General features: G+C 39.6%; 1 long non-coding RNA gene across 1 annotated transcript; it reads right to left on the bottom strand.

Annotated features, from left to right (window-relative positions):
* Window positions 1-1,453: 1,453 nt before the first annotated feature.
* Window positions 1,454-22,502, bottom strand: LOC144300208 (uncharacterized). The gene is made up of 3 exons (XR_013366800.1): window positions 22,418-22,502; window positions 21,810-21,977; window positions 1,454-1,751 (listed from the first exon to the last, which is right to left on the bottom strand). It is a non-coding gene; the product is annotated as an uncharacterized LOC144300208 (long non-coding RNA).
* Window positions 22,503-24,322: the final 1,820 nt, after the last annotated feature.

Consider the following 24,322-nt stretch of genomic DNA (forward strand, 5'->3'; position numbering starts at 1 on the left):
TTTTATTTTAAATTTGTATTTATTTATGATAGTCACAGAGAGAGAGAGAGGCAGAGACACAGGCAGAGGGAGAAGCAGGCTCCATGCACCAGGAGCCCGATGTGGGATTCGATCCCGGGTCTCCAGGATCGCACCCTGGGCCAAAGGCAGGCGTCAAACCGCTGCGCCACCCAGGGATCCCAAAAAGTACATTTTTAAAGACTGCAAACTACCGCGTCTGGATGTTGATGGTTCCAGTCTAGTCCCACAATTCTGTAGCTCCGCAATCTCAGGTGACTTTACCACTCTTCCATGAGACAAGAGTGATAGATCTTACCCCACAGAAAATGGATTAAATGAGATAATTCTATTAGGCACTTGAGAAATGCTCCATAAATGCTAATGTTAAAAAATTGTATTCCTAATTTTCTTTCTTTCCTCTAACAGTTGTTTAGGTGTCCTTACTCTTCATCTGCAAATTTGTCCCATCATTCCTCTCTGCCGCTGTTATCACCTTGCTTTTTATGCCATATGTAATTTTCCTAAACTAATGGATCTTTCTTTGTTTGCCACTAAGGAGAAATTTTCATTTAGTTTCCTCTTGAAAATAAAGATCATAACACTCAGCATCAAAAGTCATGTTATGGGGGACGCCTGGGTGGCTCAGTGGTTGAGCGTCTGTCTGCCTTTGGCTCAGTTCAGTGATCCTGGAGTCCTGGGATTGAGTTCCACATCGGGCTTCCTGCATGGAGCCTGCTTCTTCCTCTGCCTGTGTTTCTGCCTCTCTCTGTGTGTCTTTCATGAATAAATAAATAAAATCTTTTAAAAAAATCATGTATGGGATAAAAAAACAAATTCATGTATTCATGCAAGATAGACAAATGGACTTGGATGTAATAGAATACAAAAAGTTCATTGATATGATTTCAGATTCCACGTTGCAGCCCACCTTTCAGAAACTACACTTGTGAAATCTTTGGCATAATATCAACGAATATCCACATTAAGGCCACTAATATACTTCTTCTCTTTACAGCTACATATGTATGTGAGACTGGGTTTTCTTCATATACTTTAACCAAAATAACATATCCTGACAGATTAATGTAGAAGGCAGAGATGAGAATACAGCTATCCTCTATTAAGTCAGATGTTAAAGACATAAACTATGCCACTCTTCCCACTAAAATGTGTTGGAAAACATAGTCATCCTTCCTTAGAAATATGTTTGTTACATTCAGATGTATTATTGTTTTTTAAAATGAATTTTAAAAAGTTTTGTTTCGGTTTTGATTTCAAATCCAGTAAATATCAGTGGATATAAACCACTTAAACAAAAGCATTTCAGGGTCTTTAATAATTTTTAAAAGTGTAAAGGGACCAGAAACAAGACAAAATTTGGGAACCACTATCCCATGTAATTCCTAAGGCCCTTTTCATTGATAGGATTCCATGTGTTCTTGATCGTGTGGCAATCTTAGCAGGACAGGAGTAAGTAGATCATGTTTAGGTTGGATATAGGAGCAAATATTTGATCAGAGAGATTTGTTAGAGAATTTAGGAGGTGGTGTCTTGGATGGGGCAGATGTTCCCCCAGGAAATACCGCTGTAGTCTAGCCAGGCAAATCAGCAGGGCCAGTGCCTAAGCTGGTGTCATATAGGCTGCTCCCAGGATTTCTGAACTGCTTCCCTGTTCTTTCTGCCCCCTTCTCAGTTCCTTTGGCCCTTCTGTTTTAAGCCTTTGTAGCCTCAGAGCTGGATCTGGCTTTCAGCTGAAAGGGAAAATGATGCTCAAAACTCATGACTGCAACATCCCATTTGTTTTGTCCATATCTTCATATTCTCTGAGGGCTATGTTAGAATCTTAGCGTTGTTTTGTCCTAATGAAGAAATTTATTTAAGGAAACGTGGGAATCTTTTCCACTGATCCTCAACAAAGAGTCTTTTATATGTAAGTTTGCCAAGTGGCAGACAAATATATTTATTCATGATAATATTGATTAACTTATACAGGACACAGCCCTGAAGTAGCTAAATGCCTTTGCATACAAAATCTGAGTACAAGAGAAGCAAAAACAAATAAACAATAACAAAAACTCTACGAATTCTCAAATTCTTTTGAAGCAAACATCTTCAAATGCACAGAATGGATCCCATAAAATAAACAGTTCAGCCACATGAGGTCCAAGGGATTTGGATGATCCTTAAGGAAATTGTTCCAAGAGCTGGGGAGTCGGGAGGGAGTATCCTTGTGCAAAAATGATAGGAACTCCTCTGGCTAAATTCGATTAAGGAGCATCTAAATCACAAAGGGCAGTGCTCTAAGAGGTAGAAGCCCTTGTCTGAGGGGGACAAGGTGGCTAAACAGCACATACAGAGAGAGAAAAGGAGAGAGCCCTAAGGGGAGGAAAGACCATAGCTACATATAACCTGCATGTTGCTAGATGTAGGCCATATGTTACATTCTAAACAGAACATTTTAGGTGTTTCTTACCCGGCACTATCCCACTGGCTGTTCATTGTGCACAAAACTCTTTGGGAATCTCTAACTTTTATATGCTGTAATTATAGATTTTCCCCTCAACTTGTGGTGGAGGCAATAGGCTGAGCTATTCTCTTTCCCTGGTTGTCATCCTTGAGTAATACCATTACTTTGGAGACTTGGGCAGGGATGGAGTTGACTCTATTAGGACAGAGGGATGCAGGCACCAAAGATGGTCCCCCATGAACCAGGCCTCCATTATCCATGTTTTTGTGTAGTGTCAGTCCTGTGATTTGCTCTAACCAATGGTAGGTGGGGGAAGTGACTGGCGGGTCCAGGTCTAAGCCTTAAGGACTAGAAACTTCTGTTTTTACTTATTTTGGATTCTGAGTTTCTATGTAAGAAGTTTTACATAGAATCACATGAGATCACATGAGAGAAAAGCCCTGAGTCTACACACAGGAGAACTGAGGAGCCCAGCTGACAGTGAGGACTGCGGCCCCAGACATAGGATCCCAGGACAGCTATTACGTCCAACTGTGGACATGTCTTAGTGGACAGTGAAGAAGCTGTTGAGGATATCTAATAAAGGTCAGTCATCCCCGCTGAGCCCTGTCCTAATTCCTGAGCCTCAGAATCTTGAGAGATGGTAATATTTTTGTCATTTTAAACTACAAATCTGGGATAGTTTGTTTCTCAGCAATGGATAACCAAAACATCTTGCCAAATAAATTCTCACCTCAGCTCTTTATCCAAGGAGCTCACTGATCATTTGCTATGAGCCGGGACAGTGCTGGATAAGACGAAGTTTGCCCTCCCTCAAAGTGCTCTAAAGGAGAACGTGGACAAATGCACTAATAATTGAAACACAGTATGCCAAGCGCCATGAGAGAAGGTGCCACTCTGGGAGGAGGGGAATAAAACACACATCCTTGGATGGTTGCAGGCTTCCCAGAGAGATGACAGGTGAGGTGAGTACTGGAACAGTACCAGGCAAGGCAAGAGTAGGGCTTAGCAGAAAGAACTGTAAGTAATACTAGCCTGGTGACTGGGATTAATGTGTAGTGTGAGGGTTAAGTACATGGACTTTTACCATGAGTTTTGGACCAACTGGGGGAAAAAAAGAGCATGGACTTTTATAAGTGACTTAAAATCACTGAGCTCCCATTTGCTCATTTGTAGAATGAGGATGTAATATGACTCACCTGAGGGGGTTATGGACATTAAAGGCGATGGTAGAGGTCAAATACTCAGCCCGGCGCCTGGCATGGTAGGTAGTCAACAAAGGGTGGTCTATTAGTGTCAGCATCCAGAGCGGCATCACATTGAGATGATCTGCATGTTCCCTTGGCATGTTTTGAGAAAATGCTAAGGATCACGTCCCTGATGACTTTTAGAGTCCCTTACTTTTCCTTAAATCTGAGCCTTTAACTGGGATCCTGTCTCAGCTCTCTTCTAGAGTGTTCGGCAAGTTCAGAACTTTTAAATCTTCAAGGTACTGATTCAAACGACAAGCCACACATCTAGCTCATATATATGGGAATGTGAGAACAGATTGTTAACATATACTTGCATGGTCAGGATGACTGGATAGAAAATGTGTAGGTTGATTATATGGCCACAATAAGGTACCGCTGTTAAAAACAGCACCGAAGATATGCACTGATTCAGATGCACCCACAGGATGCACTCATGCTTTTCATTCCCCTGTGATCTGTCCCAGAACTTCTGCTCTGGAGGGAAATTTAAGACCCTGTGACCAGAACTGTCCAGGATTAGAATTCATAGACTCTGAGTTTCCCCTTGGCATTCAGCCCACCCAATCTGAAGGACACCAGCAGATAAGAATTTGGCACCATGACAGCTACTTTCTGCAGCTGCTTTCGATGCGCACCAGCCAAGCACTTGGGAGTCTGCCTGGGGTGACAAGCAGACCATTCTGAGGACCTGACTTGTTGGGTGGCCCTGGGTAATTACTTGCTTTTCCAACTTTGGTTTCTCACCCAAAATGGGCCAATTGAGCTAGATGAAGCCTTAAGTCCTTTACATTTCTAAAATGCTCTGTTTTGGGGGTGCCTGGGTGGCTCAGTCAGTTAAGCGTCTGCCTTCTGCTCAAGTCATGATCCTGAAGTCCTGGGACTGAGACCCCCTTGCAGTACCCCCCCATCCCTGTCGGGCTCCCTGGTCAGTGGGGAGCCTGCTCCTCCCTCCCCCTTGTGCTCTTTCCTCCCTCTCTCAAATAATTACATTTTTAAAGAAATATAATGTTCTGTTTCTTAGGGGTCTTCTGAATAGCATCAGTATATTACAAGTAGGGAGGCTTAAACCCAGAGCAGAAGGACAAAGTCAACCTGCTTTCCAGTGTTTTAGATGAGCTCAAACCCCTCAAGTGTCCTTTGACTTGTTTATTACACAGAACTCTGCTATTTCTGTGATTTTAGTGTTGACCATAAACTTCACTACAGACTCTTCATTTCTATTATAAGTACTCAGTCTCACCAGGGCAAAAAAAGGCTCCTTTGGTATGCTAGAGAAATCAAAGAAGCACAGCCATTTGTGGTATTTAAGCTCTTTCTTTCTAAAGGCAGATATTCACTAGCATTAAAAAAATGATAAACCAAGATTTGTCAAAACTTTTAATAAGCATTCTATGATTAATTTGACCCAGAATAAAAATTATAGTTGGAAAGCATCATGTCCAAATAAAAGAATCCTCAGCAAAATAATAAACAAACAAATAAGATGGCTTTTAAATATATATATATATTATTTATTTATTTATTTATTTATTTATTTATTTATTTATTTATTTATTTATTTATGAGAGACACAGAGAGAGACGCAGAGACATAGACAGAGGGAGAAGCAAACTCCCTGTGGGGAGCCTAATACGGGACTCCATCCCAGAACCCCTGGGATCACAACTGAAGCAGAAGGCAGATGCTCAACCACTGAGCCACCCAGGTGTCCCAAGATGGCTTTTTTAAAAACTAGAAGCCTGGGTGGGAAATAGCAAAATCTGGCCTATTGTTTCAAGAATCTAGCAAGTTTTTCCCCTCTTTTGCATAAGATATTTTTCCACTGCTTTCCTGCAACACTTTCACCTTTTTCCATGATTTCCCAAAATGTACTGGTGGTATTTTAGAATCACACCTTTAAACCTTTAGCATGCTCTGAGATGTGATTCTTCTGAGCAGAGGTTTTTAGAAGGCTTACCGGCAGGATGGATCAAAGGCAAGAGGAACAGGGCAGGCCAGGCAAGGAAGCTTGAGATCCCAGGTTGAGAATGGTGGTGGGGATACAAGGGATACATTCAAGAGACACTTTACTGCTAGAATCAAATTGACTAGGTTATACACTGGATGTGGGTGATGAAAGACAGGAAGATACTAACATTGACTACAGGGTTTCTAACTCGGGCCAGACAGTGAACAGCAAAGTCATCATGAGTCATCATTTATCATGAAAGTTTAAAAGGGCAAGTTTAAAACAGTACAGAATTTAGAAACTAGGCTATTCAAATAGGAACTCCACTGTCCTTTGGCTTAAGGAGATTCTTATCAAATCTTATCCTCTTGTCGGGGTTCAGATTCAAAGGGGGCTATACTAATAATTAAATGCTCAAAGAGAGAGGAGGGCTATTTGACTCAGAGACTCGAAGCTTGGAAATAAGGTCTTTGCCTGGCTCCTGCATGAGCATGCCTTTTTTTTTTTTCTTTTTAAAGATTTTATTTATTTATACATGAGAGACACAGAGAGAGAGGCATAGATATAGGCAGAGGAAGAAGCGGGCTCCCTGTGGGGATCCCAATGCAAGATTTGATCCCAGAATCCCGGGATCATGACCTGAACTGAAGGCAGATGCTCAACCACTGAGCCACCTAGGCGCCCCAGAGCTTTTTTTTCTGTGGCTAGAGTGTAAATAGCCACAGTGACTTCAGAACAGGCATCATGGGTTTTAGGTTTGTATCTTTATGAAATTATAACCTCTGTACACCTGGTACAAACCAAGCACTTAGTAAATATTTAATAAATTATTCTTAACAGAAAACAGTCATTGCTTAGATTCTTTGGCCTAGATTATTTTTCTGTTGTGAAATGATGATGATTTGGGAAAGTCCATTTTCTGGAGCCACCTGAGATACGTAGTCATCACAGACAACCAGGACGCTGGTATAATTAGTCACTACTGCTTTACAAATTATGTTCATTCCTGTTGCAGACACAGCACATCAGCTCTGCACATAATCTGGTGGTTCTCAGGATCTCTCAGACTGAAAAGAAATTTGAATGAGTACAAAAAAGGGCAAAAGCTTTAAGAGAGCTTTGAAGGAGACAAATTAATACTGTAACCACGCTAAGTCTCATGCAATATACTTTACGGGTAATATTCTCTTAAATCTCTCATTAGACCATTAGTGGGTCTGTTATTCTTTTATTTTACAGGCAGAAATACAGACTCACAAAGCTTTAGTAACTTGCCAGGGGCCACACAGTACCCTAGTTGGTTGAGTCAGAGTTTAAACCTAGGTTTTTCAAAGACAAATATCATATGATTTCACTCATATGTGCAATTTAAGAAATAAAACAGATGAACATAGGGGAAGGGAAGGAAAAATAAGAGGAAAATAGAGAGGGAGGCAAACCATAAGAGACTCTTAACTATAGGAAACTGAAGGTTGCTGGAGGGGAGGGGAGTCAGGAGATGGGGTAATTGGGCACTTGAAGTAATGAGCACCATGTGTTATTTGCAAATGATGAACCACTAAATCCTACTCCTGAAACTAATAATACAATGGATGTTAATTAAATTGCATTTAAATAAAAAACGTACACACAAACCTGGTTCTCCCTAGTTGGTAGAGTCAGGGTTTAAACCTGGTTCTCTCTAGCTCAGAATCTGAGCCCTTAACCAATCCCGTCCTAGTGCCTCCCCAAAGACTTTTCCCAGGTGGAAAGGAAGCTGATAGGAAGATGACATTCACCAACAAGGATACTCCAGCCTTGCATTAACTTGGACAGTAGATGAGCCACAGAGTTATATCTGGTTCTAAGTGCTCCAAATGGTATGGAAGTGAAGAAAGGAGCCAGGGTCTGTCTGCTTGGCTGGCAGTGGCGGCCAAAACAACCCAGAGAAATGCACTTTTCATCTATAAAGAGATCTTTTCTTTTTGGTCTGGTTTTCTTCTTTAGCTCCTAATGAAGATGATTTGAAAAATGCCAAATGTCTATGTGCTAGGCTGAAAAGATAGGTCTATCCTCACTTGGGATTTTTAGCTCACAGGATTATATCTCCTGGAGAGCCTTGAAGTGATTATATCTCCTGGAGAGCCTTGCAGTGGAGGCAAGAAGAAAAAAGCTGGAAGGAAAAAAAATGAGGTACAGAAAATCAGGAAAAGCTGTAACGTGGGCCTTTCTCACCACAAGCGTTCTCTCATGATTCCCTTGCTCTGACTAGATAGCCAATCAGTTTTAGATGTAATGGATACCCATTTAAGGGAGTTGAGAAAGACAACTTTCCACTAGGAACAGCTAATTCGCTATTTTTCTGTCTTCAGAAGGACAGGGCAAGAGACAGTATGTCTGGAGAATTAAGGTAGACCTCATGAAATTGCCTGATAGAGAATTTTTCTAATAACCTGGGATTGGGGATTAGGACTTTGTAGAATTAGGGAGGAGCAAGTGATACAGATTCATGGACTCAGAAAGCCATAACATTTTAGATCTAGAAGGTGTCTCATAGATAATCTGCTTTGTATTCATCATAGTATGCTAATAATAATGAAAAATAAAGATGAATCTAAATGCTTACTGTGATTATCTCTAGGGGTTGCTGTTCAACAATTAAAAATTATAGTCTGCAAACTGCGTAGCCTCACTGGAAAGGTTTATGGTATGAGCATGAGAACAAATTATAATCATAATAATGATAGTCAAAACCAAAATAATCTATTCATTTTACAGATAAGGAAAGTGAAGCTGTATCTTTGGAAATTGGATATGGCTTCACATCTATCTGGGATTAGAAAAAAACTCTGCTTGAAAGTTTGGCTTTCCCCCTTATCATTCAAGGTCTTTTTTTATCTCTCTTTTCTAGGCTGGCTTGTCTTCCCATCCCTTTCACCCTTCCTATGACTTCTTCCCTGACCTGCAGAATCAATTCTACTTCATTTATATTCTTACAACACTTCATATATGTCTTCGTTTTTTTTTAAAAGTCAGTCTTAAAAACAGATCAGGAATGCAAAGGTGGTTTTAACACAAGCAAATCAATCTATGTAATATGCTACGTTATAACAACGAAGGAAAACATCCACATGATCATCTCAATTGACACAGAGAAAGCCATTGACAAAATCCAACACCCTTTCATAATAAAAACATTCAGAAACCTAGAAAAAGAGGGGAACTCCTCAACATCAATAAGAGGTATTTATGAAGAATCCACAGATAACATCAAACACAGTGGTGAAAGACTGAGCTTTTCCCTGGAAATGTGGCAAGACAAAAATGGCATATTTACCTCTGCTAGTCATCATTGTACTGAAAGTTCCAGCCAGAGAAATTAGATAAGAAAAACAAATACAAGACATTTAAATTGGCAAGAAAGATTTAAAACTATCTCCATTTGCAGATGACATAATTCTATATATCTATGAAAGAATCTGTATGAATCCACAAAAAGCCACAAGAGTGAATAAGCAAATTCAGAAAAATTGCAAGGTACGAGATCAATACACAAAAGTCAGTTGTGTTTCTATACACCAGCAGTGAATAATCTGAAATGAGAATTAAGAAAACTATTTTTCTGTTTCTTATTTACAAGATCATCCAAAAGTATAAAACGCCTACTATTAAATTCAACCAAGAAGGACTTGTAAGCTGAAAACTATAAAACATTGCATGAAGCAATAAAAGAACAACTGAAAATATGGAAAGATATCCTGTGTTCACGAATTAGAAGACTTACTATTGTTAAGATGTCAGTACAACATAGAGTAATTCACTTTAATTAGTAATTTACACATTCAATGGAATCTCTGTAAAAATCCCCATGAACTTTTGTGCAGAAATGGAAAAGTCAATCTTTAAATTCACATGAAATTGCAAGGGACCTGGACTGGTCATACATCTTCAAAAGAAGAACAAAGTGGGAGGACTTAACATTTTCCAATATCAAAACTTACCTTAAGGCTACAGCAAAGAAAACAGTGTAGTACTGGCATGAAGATATATTTGTAGACCAATAGGTTAGAATTGAAAGTCCAGAAGTAAACCTATAGATCAATGGCCAATTGATTTTGACAAAGATGCCAAGACCATTCATTGGGGGAAGGAATGATATTGGAACAATTGGATACCACATGCAAAAGAATGAAGTTTTACCCCACACCATATACAAAAATCAACTCAAAGTGCATGAATGACTTAAATATAAGAGTGAAAACCATAAAACTTTTAGAAGAAAGTTTAAGAGTAAATCTTCATGATATTGGATTTAACAGTGGACATAACATCTAAAGGAAGGCAACAAAAGAAAAAAATACATTTGGTTTCATCAAAATTAAAAACTTATGTACAACAAATGATATTTAAAAAGTGAAAAGATGAAGGATGAAAGAAAGTATTTTTAATGGACAAAGGAATAGATATTTCTACAAAGAAAATACACAAATGACCAACAAGCATATAAACAGATACTGAACAACATTAGTTATTAGGGAAATCCAAGTCAAAACCACAATGAGGTACCACTTCACACCCACTAGGATAATAATAATAATAATAATAATATTTATTCATGAGAGACACACACACACACACACAGAGGCAGAGACACAGAGGGAAAAGCAGGCTCCATGTGGGGAGCCCGATGTGGGACTCAATCCCGGGACTCCAGGATCACACCCTGGGCCAAAGTCAGATGCTCAATCGCTGAGCCACCCAGGCATCTCAATAATAATAATAATAATAATAATAATAATAATAATAATAACAAGTATTGGTGAGAATGTGAAGAAATTGTAACCCTCCTATACTGCTAGTGGAACTGTGAAACCATTCAGCTTCTGTGGAAGACAGTTTTGAGGTTTCTTAAAAAAAAAACAACAACAACATAGAATTACCACATGACCCACCAATTCCACTTTTAGGATTGAAAACAGGTACTCAAATAAGTACATGCATATGAATATTTATAGCAGCACTCGTCACAATAGCCCACAGGTAGAAACAAACCCACATGTCCTCAGTGAATTAACTAATTGTGGTATATCTATAAAGTAGAATATTATTCAGCCATAAAAAAGAATGAATGCCACAATGTGGATGAACCTTGAAAACATTCAGCTAAGTCAAAGCAACTAGGCACGAAAGACTACATATTGTATGATTCAGTTTATATGAAATATCCAGAAGAGATAAATCCATCAGGACAAAATGTCGATTGGTTTGTTGCCAGGGGCCGGGGAAAGGAAAAATGGGAAAAACTGCTTAAACTGAATTTTTGTTTGGAATGATGGAAATGTTTTGGAACTAGGTAGAGACGGTGATTGCAAAAACACTGTCAATGTACTAAATGCCACTAAATTATTCACTTTAAAATGGTTCATTTTAAGTCATGTGAATTTCCCCTAAAAAAAAAAAAAAAAAGAAAAAGATTTAAAACAGAAAGTTATAGATGTTACCCAGCATAAGAAAATAAGAGTGATTTGAAACCCACCTTCGAGGGCAGTAAATACATCTGTCAATGGACGTTTCCACACTATATTATTTGCTTACATAACCACGGGTTCTGCTATCTTGGGAACTCTGCAGCTCCAGCTCTTACCCCAAGATTCAATAGTAAAAGTAACTGCTTGGAAGGAGGCCAGACGTCCGAGCTCCGGGCAACCTGTCCGGCTCTGAAAGGACGTGGTTAGCGCGCCACCTGGTGGTCAGTACGCAAGTAGCAGCAAGCCCTTGGCAGGTACGTATTAACCCCTGAGGTTAATTCCTGCCTTTTCTTCAAGCTCAAGTGCCTTTGGTAATATTGGTCATGAATACAAGGATCAGGGCTAGTGCTTTTTTGGAGACCTCAAGTTCTAAAGTAACACATAAGCTGTCCTATCCTGGGTGCCCTAGGAGAAGCAGAAAGCTTGCGGACTAACACCTTATTAGGAGAGGCAACCCCAGGCAGGAGACAGTTCAAGGAAATGGGGGTGAGGAGCCCGGGAAGGAGGTAGAGCAAACCTCAGGGGGTGCGGGTCCAGGTGGGCCACAGGTTTAAGACCAGCAGGACGTCCTCAGAGAGGCCGCAGGAATCCCAGGCTTCCCACATTGGGGTGGTGCGGGTGGAGGTCCTCTGGAGGGCTAGAGGGAATTTCCTGCCTCCTGCACCGTCTCCCTTTCCTCAGAGTGGTCCCCCACAGAGGGTCTCCTCTAGGCCGGCCTGGGCCCCCTGTGGGGTGACCCTACCCTCTTCCAATGTCCCATGCTGACATCCTCCCCTCCCAAGCCCTGTGATTCCCTCCTGGCCTCAGGGTCTGCAGCCATGGAGTGCAATACATTTGCCTCCTTGCAGACTTCAATAAAGCAGCTGGTGAAAGAGGTCTTTATTATTATTATTATTATTATTATTATTTAAGATTTTACTTATCTATTTGACACAGAGAGAGCACAGCAGGGGGAGCAGCTGAGGGAGCTGCAGAGGGAGACGCGGAAGCAGGCCCCCACTGAGCAGGGAGCCTGATGCAGGGCTCAGTTCCAGGACCCCAGGATCATGACCTGGGCTGGCAGACACTTAACCGAGTAAGCCATCAGGCACCCGAGAGAGGTCTTTCTAGAGACATAACCTTGCTGGAAGGAATCCCAGGCTTACCTGTGCACATGTCAACATCAGCTGTCCCCCACCCCCCATCATCAGGGCCACCATTTCTTCTGTCTGTGGGCATCTGTGGATTCTTAGATCCCCTGTAGCAATCCCCTTAGATCCAGTGTAGCAACACTGTCACTACTGCAGCTCTTCTAGGAAGAAGCTCTAGGAAGTTACCTACACTTGTTTTATTTATTAAGGAGACACAAATGTATAGCTAGCCCTGATGCCTTATTGTCTCATATTTGCAAGCGATGTTATAATTCTTAGAGGATTTTTGGAGGAAGCAGTTAGTTCAAGAAAGAGCCAAAGATGATCATTTCATTGGAATCTCCAACTGTCCTGTGGGAGGTAAGTGGGAAAAATTACACTTAACTCCATTTCTCTGTGTTTAAAGAGAACACACTTTCTAGTGCAATTCTGTGTTCTGTTCGTTTTTTCCATCTTGGCTCCCCACTCCATCCAAATAGTTATGGATGAAAAAAAAAGAAGCACAGAAAAAATTGCTAACATGTATTATTACATTTTGCACTGCTTTAATTAATATGGGAATAGGTGAAATTTGGTAACTTAAAAATGAATACCCATTCAAATCTGAGTCTCTGCTTCCTCCCTGTGGTCAATGATAGTATCACAGGAATGCCGGGAGCCAGTGAGAAAGAAAAGCAGTTATTTTGGGAATCTGCTTGTACCATGGTTGTTATTGGCACAGAATTTAATTCCTTCTTTATGGCTTCACTTCTCTAAACTTTCAGATTCCACTCCACTCAAGTGGAGTGAAGGTGAGAGTCTCCCTGAGAGAGTTGCTCTGAGCAGATAAAGCATGAAAAGAGCTCTGTGGATGAAGGTAAGCACAAAGCAGTTAATGCCCTCACTTCCTAAACTAGAATAACCTTAACTAAAACACTAAATATAAAAGCTTGTAACTGAATTAGTCCAAATCTTATTCTAACTTATTTGATTCTCTGTTAAAAATGCACACATCCTGTGGATTTTAAAACCTCTTCAAACTAAAAGTAACACATCTAAACATTGTGGGTTTTATTGTAATTTCTCAGGCAAAAGAGCTCTTCGATAATAATTTTGAGGTTCCTGTCTTTGAATTTTAACAATTCATTTTAGTTTTCCTTCTATTATAATCTGGAGTCCTGGACCCCAGATTTTTTAGTTTCCCAGAAGAAATTAAACAAACCCAAATGGGGTTGTCCATTTTAGTTTCACCATATCAGACATTTAAGAACATCAGTTTCCAACTATCATCATGATTTAAAAACAGCAGCAGCATTTTTAACACTCAGGGGAAAAAATAGGAAGGATGTTATTTCCAAATGAAGGGTAGTAGGAGATCCCTGGGTGGCTCAGTGGTTTGGCACCTGCCTTCAGCCCAGGGTGTGATCCTGGGGACCCGGGATCGAGTCCCACGTTGGGCTCCCTGCCTGGAGCCTGCTTCTTCCTCTGTCTGTGTCTCTGCCTCTGCTTCTCCCTGTGTGTCTCATGAATAAATAAATAAAATCTTGAAACAAAAACAAAATGAAGGTTGAGTGCTTTGAGTTGGGGAACTAGCTGTCCTGTCTTTTTTTTTTTTTTTTTTCTCTGATGGAGGCAGTCATGATGATCATTTAGAAACCACTGAGTGAAGGCAGAAGCTAGGTGAATTGGGTTATTTTCCACACTGACCAAAATTAAGGTCAGATGGATATGTGATAGTATACAGAGTGTAAGCGTGGGAGTATTCAAAGATTCCTTCCTCTTCATACCTCAGTTTGCACTGCCATGGTGATGAGCAGTCCGTGGGGTACCATGGTTATCTTTCTACATAACATTTCAGGGCCATAGCTCCCCTTTGACTTCTAAGACACAACAGGCTCTTGGTGTCTCTCCCTCCTCCTTGGCCACTTTATGTTAACCTGTCCTGCAGGCTCACCCTCTTCTACCTGTTTCTGGCCCCTGGTACCCAAGGCCCAATGTAACTCCTATGATGATCATTTTGAAGGCATGAAGAATTCATCACATTTATTTAAAAGTTTTTTTTTCTAAGCTAAGAATCATTAAGTCTTTCATTTGCCCTTCAGTTGTCATCACACCCACACTCTGATGTCACGGTTGCCCTCCCTTAGATGGGTTCAACTTGGCAGATGTGGTTCTCAGCATGCAGCGGGGTGCAGGAATGACATGGGGTAAAGTAGACCCAAGCCTGTTGCCTTCTTTGCTCTGTTCATTAAGGCAACTTAGGATTGTTTCTGTTGACAAGCACATTGCTTTCAATTTTTATTGATTTAGCTTCATTGTTTTTCACACATTTCACTGATAACCTGTTTACCCTCTACTCGTACAGTTGTATCTTGTTTTCCCTAATTAATGACTTTGCATCTGTATCTATTTAACATTAAATGAGCAAAATTAAAATTAGCTTGTAAGTTTTTCAGTTGTGGGCCCTAACTAGATTAATGTTGGGGTATCCAGCTATTGAGTATGAGATTTTATTGATTTCTTAAATTTGTTTCCCTTTCTGGGAGACTGAAAGAGGATGTTCCCATGGAAGACTCAGATGGCTCAGCAGCTCTGAAGATTAACAGAGAACAGAGGAGGCCAAGTATGTAATACTTAAATATTTGAGATGGCCTACTCAAAAAAAAAAAAAAAAAGATTCTAGGTAATGAGAGTATAGTTGACTTTTTGATAGAATATGGGTATATTAGTTTCCTAGGACTGTTACAGATTATTATAAATGTAATGGCTTCAAAAACCAGAAAGCTATTTATCTCTCACAGTTCTACAGGCTAGAATTCAAACTTGAAGGTGTCAACAGGGCTGTGCTTCCTCTGAAGTCTTCATGAGAGGGTACTTGCTTGGCTCTTTGAGTTCCCCATGGCTCCAGGTGATCCTTAGCTTCTGGCCATATCATTCCAGTCTCTGTGTCCATTAACACATATATGGCTTCCCCCCTTCTGTGCATTCTCTCTTTCTCTTCTAGAGCACTTCTTTTTTTTTTTTTAAGATTTTATTTATTTATTCATGAGAGACACAGAGAGAGAGAGGCAGAGACATAGGCAGAGGGAGAAGCAGGCTCCACGCAGGAAGCCCAATGTGGGACTCGATCCTGGGACCCCAGGATCATGCCCTGAGCTGAAGGCAGATGCTCAACCGCTGAGCCACCCAGGCATCCCTTCTAGGGTAATTGGATTTAGGGACCACCTGGGTAACTCAGGATGCTCTCATCTTGAGATCTTTAATTACATCTGCAAAGACCCTTCTCTCAAATAAGGTCATATTTGCAGGTTCCAGAGAGTAGAGTATGGATATATCTTTTTTGGGGGCCACCATTCAACCCATTACACTGGGTCACAGTCTGGCCTCAAGTTCCATGATACCAAGGAATCTGGTTGTTACTTCAGTTGCCTTTTTAGTCTTACTTTTAAGCTTCCTTTATAAGCTCTTCAGTCATCAGAAATTACCCCACAGCTTTTTTTACTTTTCTTTTGTATTCTCAAGCTTGCCTAATTTGACTGGGGTTGGAGATGTCAGATTCCTTGGCACAGATAACACATTTTCCGGGTGGTCCCCAAACAAACTGTCTAAACTTGATCTTAATGTCTAATCTGTTCACATTACTGAGCAACTGTATTGTGACAGGCAGGCAGCGCAGATCCAGTCCTCATGACATCATTGTTTGGAACGTCATAGGCTGCATTTGTACAGAGGCCTGCAAAGTGAATGCTGTAAATTCAGGTTTTAATCTGGCGTAAGTTGTGAACTTAGTTTCTAGATGATGATCCTTTATGAGTTTTAGTTATGAGTTTTACAAATATCTTCTTGTGTGAGGAATGCTCCTTCTGCTTTAAGGACTGACGTCTTTTGATGACCAGAAGTTTTGAATTTTAATATAGGCAAACTTGTAAATCCTATGGTAATTTCTGTAAGGCAAAATGCCAAGTTTGAGCTGATTTTATTCTTTTTTTTTTTAATATCTTTCCTCCTTACCTAAGATTATTACTGAAAAGCCAATGCAAACTCTTCTAGTAGGATAGTTGGATAGTTATCAAGTATAGGCTGGTGCTTGCCCAGTGGCTAGTGAGTGACCTACATGTTTCTACTTCTAGGAGGGTGTGAATACACAGTATCACATTATCTCTAGAAATTCTACATAATAACCTTTTCTCTTCAGCTGTGGCTTAAATTGCTCATTTAAGCTCATTAAAGCTGAGTTTTAACTTGGTCGAGTGGCTTCAACCTGGTAATAATGAGGTGGATTTTCCCATTGGCTATAACCAAACTGGAAGGTACCCTAAGATGAAAATTATATCATGACCTGACACATCAGTACAGCTTTTTTGATTCCCTTGAGTGGCAAAATGACTTTGGGAATGGATGGACAATGAATGGATTTTCTCCATTCTGGAGAATGCCTAAATAGACATTCTACTGAACTTTTTTTTTTTTTTTAAGTAGGCTCCACATCCACTGTGGAGACCAATGCAAGGCTTGAATTCAGGACCCTGAGATCAAGACCTGAGCTGAGAACATGAGTCAGATGCTTAACTGACTGAACCACCCAGGCATCCCTGTTGAGCATTTTAAGTAGATATATTATCACAGGGCATTGACAATATACCACAAATATAATTTTGGCTAATTACAAATATATATATTTTTAAGATTTTATTTTTTTTATTTTTATTTTTTTTATTTTTAAGATTTTAATTTATTTATTTGAAAGAGCATGAGAGCAAGAGTGGGAGCGAGTGTGTGCGCATGTGTACACAAGAGAGAATACAAGTGAAGGTGGGGGGTTGGGGGGGCAGAAGGAGAAGGATAAGCAGACTCTCCCCTGAGCAGCCAACCTGACACGGGGCTCACTCCCAGGACCCTGAGATCATGACCTGAGTCAAAGGCAGACACTTAACTTACTGAGCCACCCAGGTGCCCCTATTTTGTTATTAAACATATACATACATATTTAATGATTAAAATTATCATAGTTAGCAAATATTGTATGGTAGCACCGTGCTAAGTGTGTTTTATAACTATTTTCATTGAATCCTTGCAGTAATTTTCTGAAGTGGAATGAGTTATCCACATTACTACAATGAAAAAAATCCAAATTCAGAGATGTTAAATAAAATGCCCAAGGTCATGTAACTATTGAGTGACACAGTTGGGATTTAAACCCATAGCTACCTTCCTTTCAAGCCCATGCTTTGACTACCACATTCTATTGATTTCTCCAAAGATTTTTCTCCCCAAGGAAGCTTTGTTTTTGTGTGTAGTCTTTAGTTCAAAGGAACACTAGGGAAGGAAAAAATGTTACATATACTTGTCAAAGAGGTTGTTGGGAAACCTGTGGCCAAAGTGATAAAGGAAGTACATGACTCACTAGGAAAAGAAGCAAGTCAGTCAGGCAATGTTATCTTCACACTTGTCTCTCCATGGGTCCCTGCTCCTTGATGGAGCCTACTTCCTCTCCTCTTCCCACCTCACTTCCTCTTTGCACTGAAGAAATCATCATTAATTTTTTTTTGAGACTCAACACTTGTTATGTGTCCCTGCCTTGCAATTAATAATTTCTAAGAACGTTAGTCTCTGCAGACCTGACATGCTTCAGCTCAAAGACTACATCCCTAGTGTTTATGAGCTATTTCCAAAAAACAGGAAATGGCCTGTTTTCTCTGAACAGTTGCCCTTGAATCAATCTCCTTGCCAAAAATCACAGGGTGTGTAGTTGTTATGTGGTTTAATGGATAGAGGACTATAGTTTTTGCTATAGTTTCAATCTGTTTTCAAAGGACGACTCACAGACAATGGCTGTAGCCATGTATGTAGCTCAGGCATTACTTTTTTTTTTTTTTTTTTAATAAGATCACTGGAAGTTGGGTTTGAAATCTGGAGAGAGGTTAGAAGTCATTCCTGAATCCCTTCTCATTCTGCTTGACCATTCATCTACAAAAGGTTACATTTTCTTTTTATTTCCTTTTATATTAATCATATTAGCTAATATTCCTTGAGAGCTTATACTGTACCAAATCCTGAGCTTTGGAGGCATGAGTTCTCAGGAAATGGGCATACTTGAAGAGATGGCCATGTAGATATTTTTCACTACTTTTCCAAAATGGTGTGACAAGTAAGTGGCAGCAGTGCTGAATGAACTCAAGTGTGTTTGACTCCAGAACCCTCCCGTCTGACCACTCCACACCACTGCCCCTCATGGCCTGGCACTCTATAGCATTTCTTATTTGTAGTTACTCCTTGTCTGATTAGCCCAGGGAAGTATTGTCAAGGAGTTTGTATTTCACAAGCTGCACGGATGAGAAAGAGAAAGGTCTTGGCAAGTAAAGGGACAGAAGAGTGAAAACATTTGCAGCCCTTTGGGCAGCTGTGCTTGTGATTTTGAAGATGTGGCCATTAAACAGCTCTATTTACCAAAGTGCCAGAGACAGGGAAATCAGGGAAGTAAATGAGAGGGGACCAATAGTCAACATGTTGTCTCTTTATGAGGACTTCCTTTTTCAGTCTTTGAAAATAGATTTCTTACTATTTAATCTTTATTTCAAAAAAAGTTTTATAGTGAATAATTAATTTTATTTACCCATTAATCATGCATTTGACATAATAGTTAGATATAGGTTGCCATCCTTGACATTAGGAATACCAAAAGAAACCAGTTGTGTGCCTGGCATAAAGGAACTCATCATCCAGTGGGGATAGTGGATGGAATGGCAGTGTGAGGTGGTGACAGATAGTAGAGACATGGACCAAAAGAAAATAGATTTATATCTGAGCTCCACACACACAAGCTGTGTCATCACAGGCAAATCACTTATTTCTTCCAACCCTCCCTTCCCACATCTATATGATTTCATGGTTAGTGGGAGGTAGAAATAAAATGTAAAATATACAACAGAATTCCTACTATGTTATATGTACTCAAGAAATGTCAGATATTATTATTATGTAAAGAAATAGTTGCCTTTCACTACAAGAAGTGCTATAATAGAGGTATGTTTTAGGAAAGTGAAATCTGTTGTGATGAAGACATTCCTGTGTCAGAAGATGTGATCTTAAACATAAATGATTACAAGTGTGATAGCCAAACAAGATGGGGTTGGAGATGCATTCTGAAAAGAAGACGTGGAGATTGAAGAGAACAATTAAACTGTGTTTATACAGAGGCATAGTGATTGAAGAGAACAATTAAAGTGTATTTAGGGATCAATGAGTTGGTTGGCTGGAAGGAGCAGAAAGTGAGGAAAAGGTGTCTGGGGAGGAAGCCTGAGGCTGGATCCTTAAAAGTCTTTTGGGGCCTTGCTAAGGAGTCTCCAATCTTAGCAAGTCCCTTGAGATCACAGAGTGAATGAAGTTACAAAAGTGTCTGCTCCATGTCAAAACACTGATAGGAATAATTTTGGTTGACGAAGAAGATTTTTAAAACTGCAAAGATTGTTATTTTCCAAAAGGAAAGTGCTCTCTGGCAATAAGGTTTGACTACTTGTCAAAGGATGGACTATTTTTCATAATAAGAGAAGAAGGAGGTGTAAATTCAGAAACTCATTGTTCTCAATATGTAGATTCATTGTATTATTCTCTTTGTGAATTTTTTCTCTTTCCCTATCGTACTCCTTACCCCCCCAAAACAAGAAAAATTTCAATGTTAAGCAAAGTAGTAATGTTGTTGATGTGTTGTCCTATTTTCCTGAATTATTTCTTGAAAAGAGATATGGTGACCAGCTTGGAGAAAGTTATGTTCTGGACAAAGCACTCATGATTTCTAATTAATTAATTAATTAATTTATTATTATTATTATTATTATTTTTGCTAAACTCATGAAGATTTTAGCACTTGCAGTGTTCCTACTGTAGTTACTACCTTTTACCAAACAATGTCTTGGATCTTAAATGACTTACAAATGAAATACCAATTTGGGAGGTTAAGAAATAGTCCTGTGAGCACAACTTAACTGATTCACTGCACAAAGTGACCTCCCACTAAGGACTAGGAGTCACTGATTCTTCTGGAGTATTGGCATCGACAAAGGACAGACTAACTTCTCTTCTTATTTGTCAGCACTAGAATCTGTTCTGACTTTCAGATGTGAGATGAAGGGGCACCAGAGTGGCTCAGTCCGTTAAGCAACTGCCTTTGGCTCAGGCCATGATCCCCGAGTCCCAGGATGGAGCCCTACATCAAGCTTCCCGCTCAGTGGGGAGTCTACTCCTCCCACTGCCTCTACCCCTACGCATGTGCTTGTGTTCTCTCTCTCTCAAATAAATAAGTATAATCTTAAAAAAAAAAAAAAAAGAGTAAAGATTCTTTTAATGAGATGGCTTTAAGGATAAGGTTTTCTTGTTAAATTCTCAGCTTAAATTAAGATTTATGGAAATCTCTTTTTTGTTTTTGTTTGTTTTTAAGAGAAAGAGAGTGGGAACAGGGGTGGGAGGAGGAGGCAGAGGGAGAAGGAGAATCTCAAGCAGACTTCCCACGGAGCATGGAACCCTATGTGGGACTCCATCTCATGACCGAGATCATGACCTGAGCTAAAATCAAGAGTTGGCCACTTAACCTACTGTACGACCCAGGCACCCCAATGCAACTCCTTTTTTTTTTTTTTTTTTTTTGCATTAGATATAAATTGTTTTAGCCCTCATTGAAAATCCTCCTGAAATATGTGAGGCCAGCCTTGTAAATTGCATGTTTGGAGATACAGGAGAATTGTGAAGTGCTTGAGAGTCATTTTTATCATACCCAGAAGCTCATTTTATTATTGAGTTGTGGACCTAAAGGGTAGAAGGGCAGGCAATCGGCCTGTCTGTGCATTTCAGGATGAACCAAGAGATCTTTCTTCTCCTTGCTATGGACTGAACTTGTCACTCCTGAAGTTCATATGTTGAAGCTCTAACCCTCAATGTCACTATACTTGGAGATAGGGCCTTTATGGAGGTAATTAAAATTACATGAGGTCATAGGGTGAGACCTAATCCAATAGGACTCATGCCTTTTTGAGTAGAGATAGCAGAATGCTCTCTCTTCATGCACAAATGGAGGAAAGGCCATGTGAGAATGAGAACATAGCCAGGAAGAGAGGCCTTCTCAGAAACCAACCCTGCTGGCACCTTGTTCATGGACTTCCAGCTTCCAGAACTATAAGAAAATAAATTCGTATTATTTAAGCTGCCCAGTCTGTGGTATTTTGTTGTGGCAGTGCTACCAGACTAATACACTCCTCTTGATATGATTATGATGAAGAAAAAGATAATAAGGAAAACTATTTGTTGAACAATTACGATGGGCTAGTAGTCTTTGTGCTTTGGTGCTTCACAGATGTTATTTAATCGGGATCAGAGTCCTGTGGTGGGCACTTGTCTCATCAGTTGGCTCTTCTGACAGAAGAGTAAGAAAAATTCTCTGGCTAGTGGCTCTGACTTCCCATTACCTAAGGTTTGGTCTTTCAAGGAATCATTATTAAACAAAAATAATTAAATCATCTCACTGACTTAACCTACCAATGAATCTCCAGATTGTGCCCTTCAGGTTTGAGGCAATAACCTTACCACATCATGAGCATAAATGCTGCCCCTTTTACATGTGGCACATCTGATGGAAGAGTTGTCCTGTTGAATCAGACAAGAGGTTGTAAAAGCTTATTTTTTACAGCAGAGGGCAGCCCATACCTATGAAAAGAATAGATTCCCAGTAAGATCCCCTTGCATGCCCCCTGCAACCTCCCACTCTTCTCAGATAAAAAAATATTCAGATTTTCTTACTTCTTTCTGATATATTTTGTCTGAAAATTCATTACCAAGATGTAAAATTGTGTTGTTAGATAAGTCTTGGTAGAAAATACTTGAAAACAAGTATTTTTGATAAAAACGAAGCCTGCCAGTGAGTTCTGGACCAGCTCTTCCCTGGAGAATTATTCTCTATTATTACAGAATAATAAATCCTATTTTATCTTTTTTTTTGCCATAGGCACTTTTTTTAATTATGGAAAATTTCAAACATGTAGAAAAGCACAGGAGACATTAGAACAGATAAAGAAGAGTAGTACCCACCATTTGGCTATATGAAGCAAATTCTATTATGTTTTGATTTTCATTTTCTAAGCACTTACCAACTTGTTCTATTTACTAGCAAAATCTGAATGAACATGGTGAATGAAGGAGACACAGAATGGATGTCAGAAGTTTGGAATTGTCATACCTATCTTGAACTTAATGAATGTGAAAACATTTACTTATCTACATAATAAAGAACATTGTTGTGTCATAAAAATATGGATTGTAACCCTAATTCCACATCCAAGCCTCAGATTCCCCATCTATGGAATGTGGACTAATAATAATTGTGCCCACTTCACAGGGTGATAGGGATTCAAGGTGAATTGCCTGTGAAGCATCTAGCACAGCATCTGGCACATAATAAATGTATAAGGACATTATTAAACTCCTTGGACTTTGTTCAACTTTTTCATGTTTGAAATGAGGAATTAAGAAGAGATCAGTAAATCCAGTATTAAACAAAAAGGCTAATTGTGTGTGAGCCTGCCTGACTTTTTATTGCTAATCTTCTGGAAGTATTGGAGTGGAGACAATCCTATACCGTTAGTGCCAGACACGTTAGAGACAGTGCTAGCCTATGGTATAAATCTGCATTATCTGGCTGGTAGTAAAATATCCCCAGTGCAAAAAGCTGATGATTCCTTTTTACACGTTCTTTCACATATTTTTCTTTCTGATTTTTTTCAAGAGTGAGGGCTATATTGTATTTTTGTCTTCAACTCAATTCAATGAGAGTCATTTATGGGTGCTTAAAATGTATAAAGCACTTATTAGGGGGAAAGATAAATAAAACAAATTCTCCCCTAGTTGCAGAAGATATGGTTACAAATATCCAAAATGTGGGAAAGAATGTATGTGATGAATGCTATAAGTAAAATTTGCCCTGAGGGGCCAAAGTACCAGTTGAGGCTCTGTACAAATGAGCCTTCAAAGTGGATAGAATCTGAGTTAGATGAGGTGTAGTGGGCATGGCATATAGGCAGGAAGGGTTCAGAAATTGGTAAGGCCATATTTGTGGTCAAGAGTGGTTAAAGCAAGGATTTCAGGATGGGATGCAGCATGAGATAGAAGTGAAAAGAAATTGGAGCTGGATTGTGGAGGGCTTTGAATGCCAAGTTAAGGACTTTGGACTTCATGAGGAGTTATGAGATTAGAACTTGCTTTCAAGTTCAGGAAAATGGAGGTGGAGAGAAAATAGGAATTGGGAACTGGGTTAGCAAGTGACTTCAGTGCTTTATTAAGAGGGGTTATAGACCTGAATCATAACCACAGTGGCAGAAAGAGGATACGGATGTTAGAGAAACCCTTGGATGAATCACTTACTCTTTCATTCATTCCGACTTTTATTAAACAACTACTCTGACCAGGTACCTGCTTCACAAGAGGAACTCAAAGAGAAATCAGAAGATCCCTGACTGGAGGTGAGGGGGAAGATAATTTGGTCACTGCTTCAGTTTTTGAAGGTGGTGAGAACAGTGTGGCAAATGAGGAGACCAGAGAAGTCGAGGATAATAATGCCATTAACAAAGATAGTCAACATTGGAGAAGAGGCCAATTTAAGGGGAGGAGGATGAGAGCATCTTGGAATGGAATTCAGCATGTAAATCTCAGTAAGTGAATAAATACGTGCCTAAGGATGAAAGAATACATTAATGCATGAAAGAATGGATGGAGGTATGGGAAATTTGGCACCCTCCATGAGTCGGATACCTACGTAGTCTATCATCAGTTGTGCTTTATGATTGCATCTCTTGGAAAGTGGTCTCTCAACATTCTAGAACATTTTTGTAATAAAGGGCAAGGGAAGAAGAAAAGCAAGATTAGGAGCTCAGTGTTAACTCTATAGACTTATATGTCAAAGTTCAGAATGATAGGATTGGCTGCCAAAATGTCAAAATTTGCAAACAGAATTATTTGCTTTGTGTTTTTATAACACCTTCCCATATTTTTTCAATGTT

Source organism: Canis aureus, chromosome 28 (genome assembly GCF_053574225.1).
Source record: "Canis aureus isolate CA01 chromosome 28, VMU_Caureus_v.1.0, whole genome shotgun sequence".
Taxonomy (NCBI): Eukaryota; Metazoa; Chordata; class Mammalia; order Carnivora; family Canidae; genus Canis; species Canis aureus.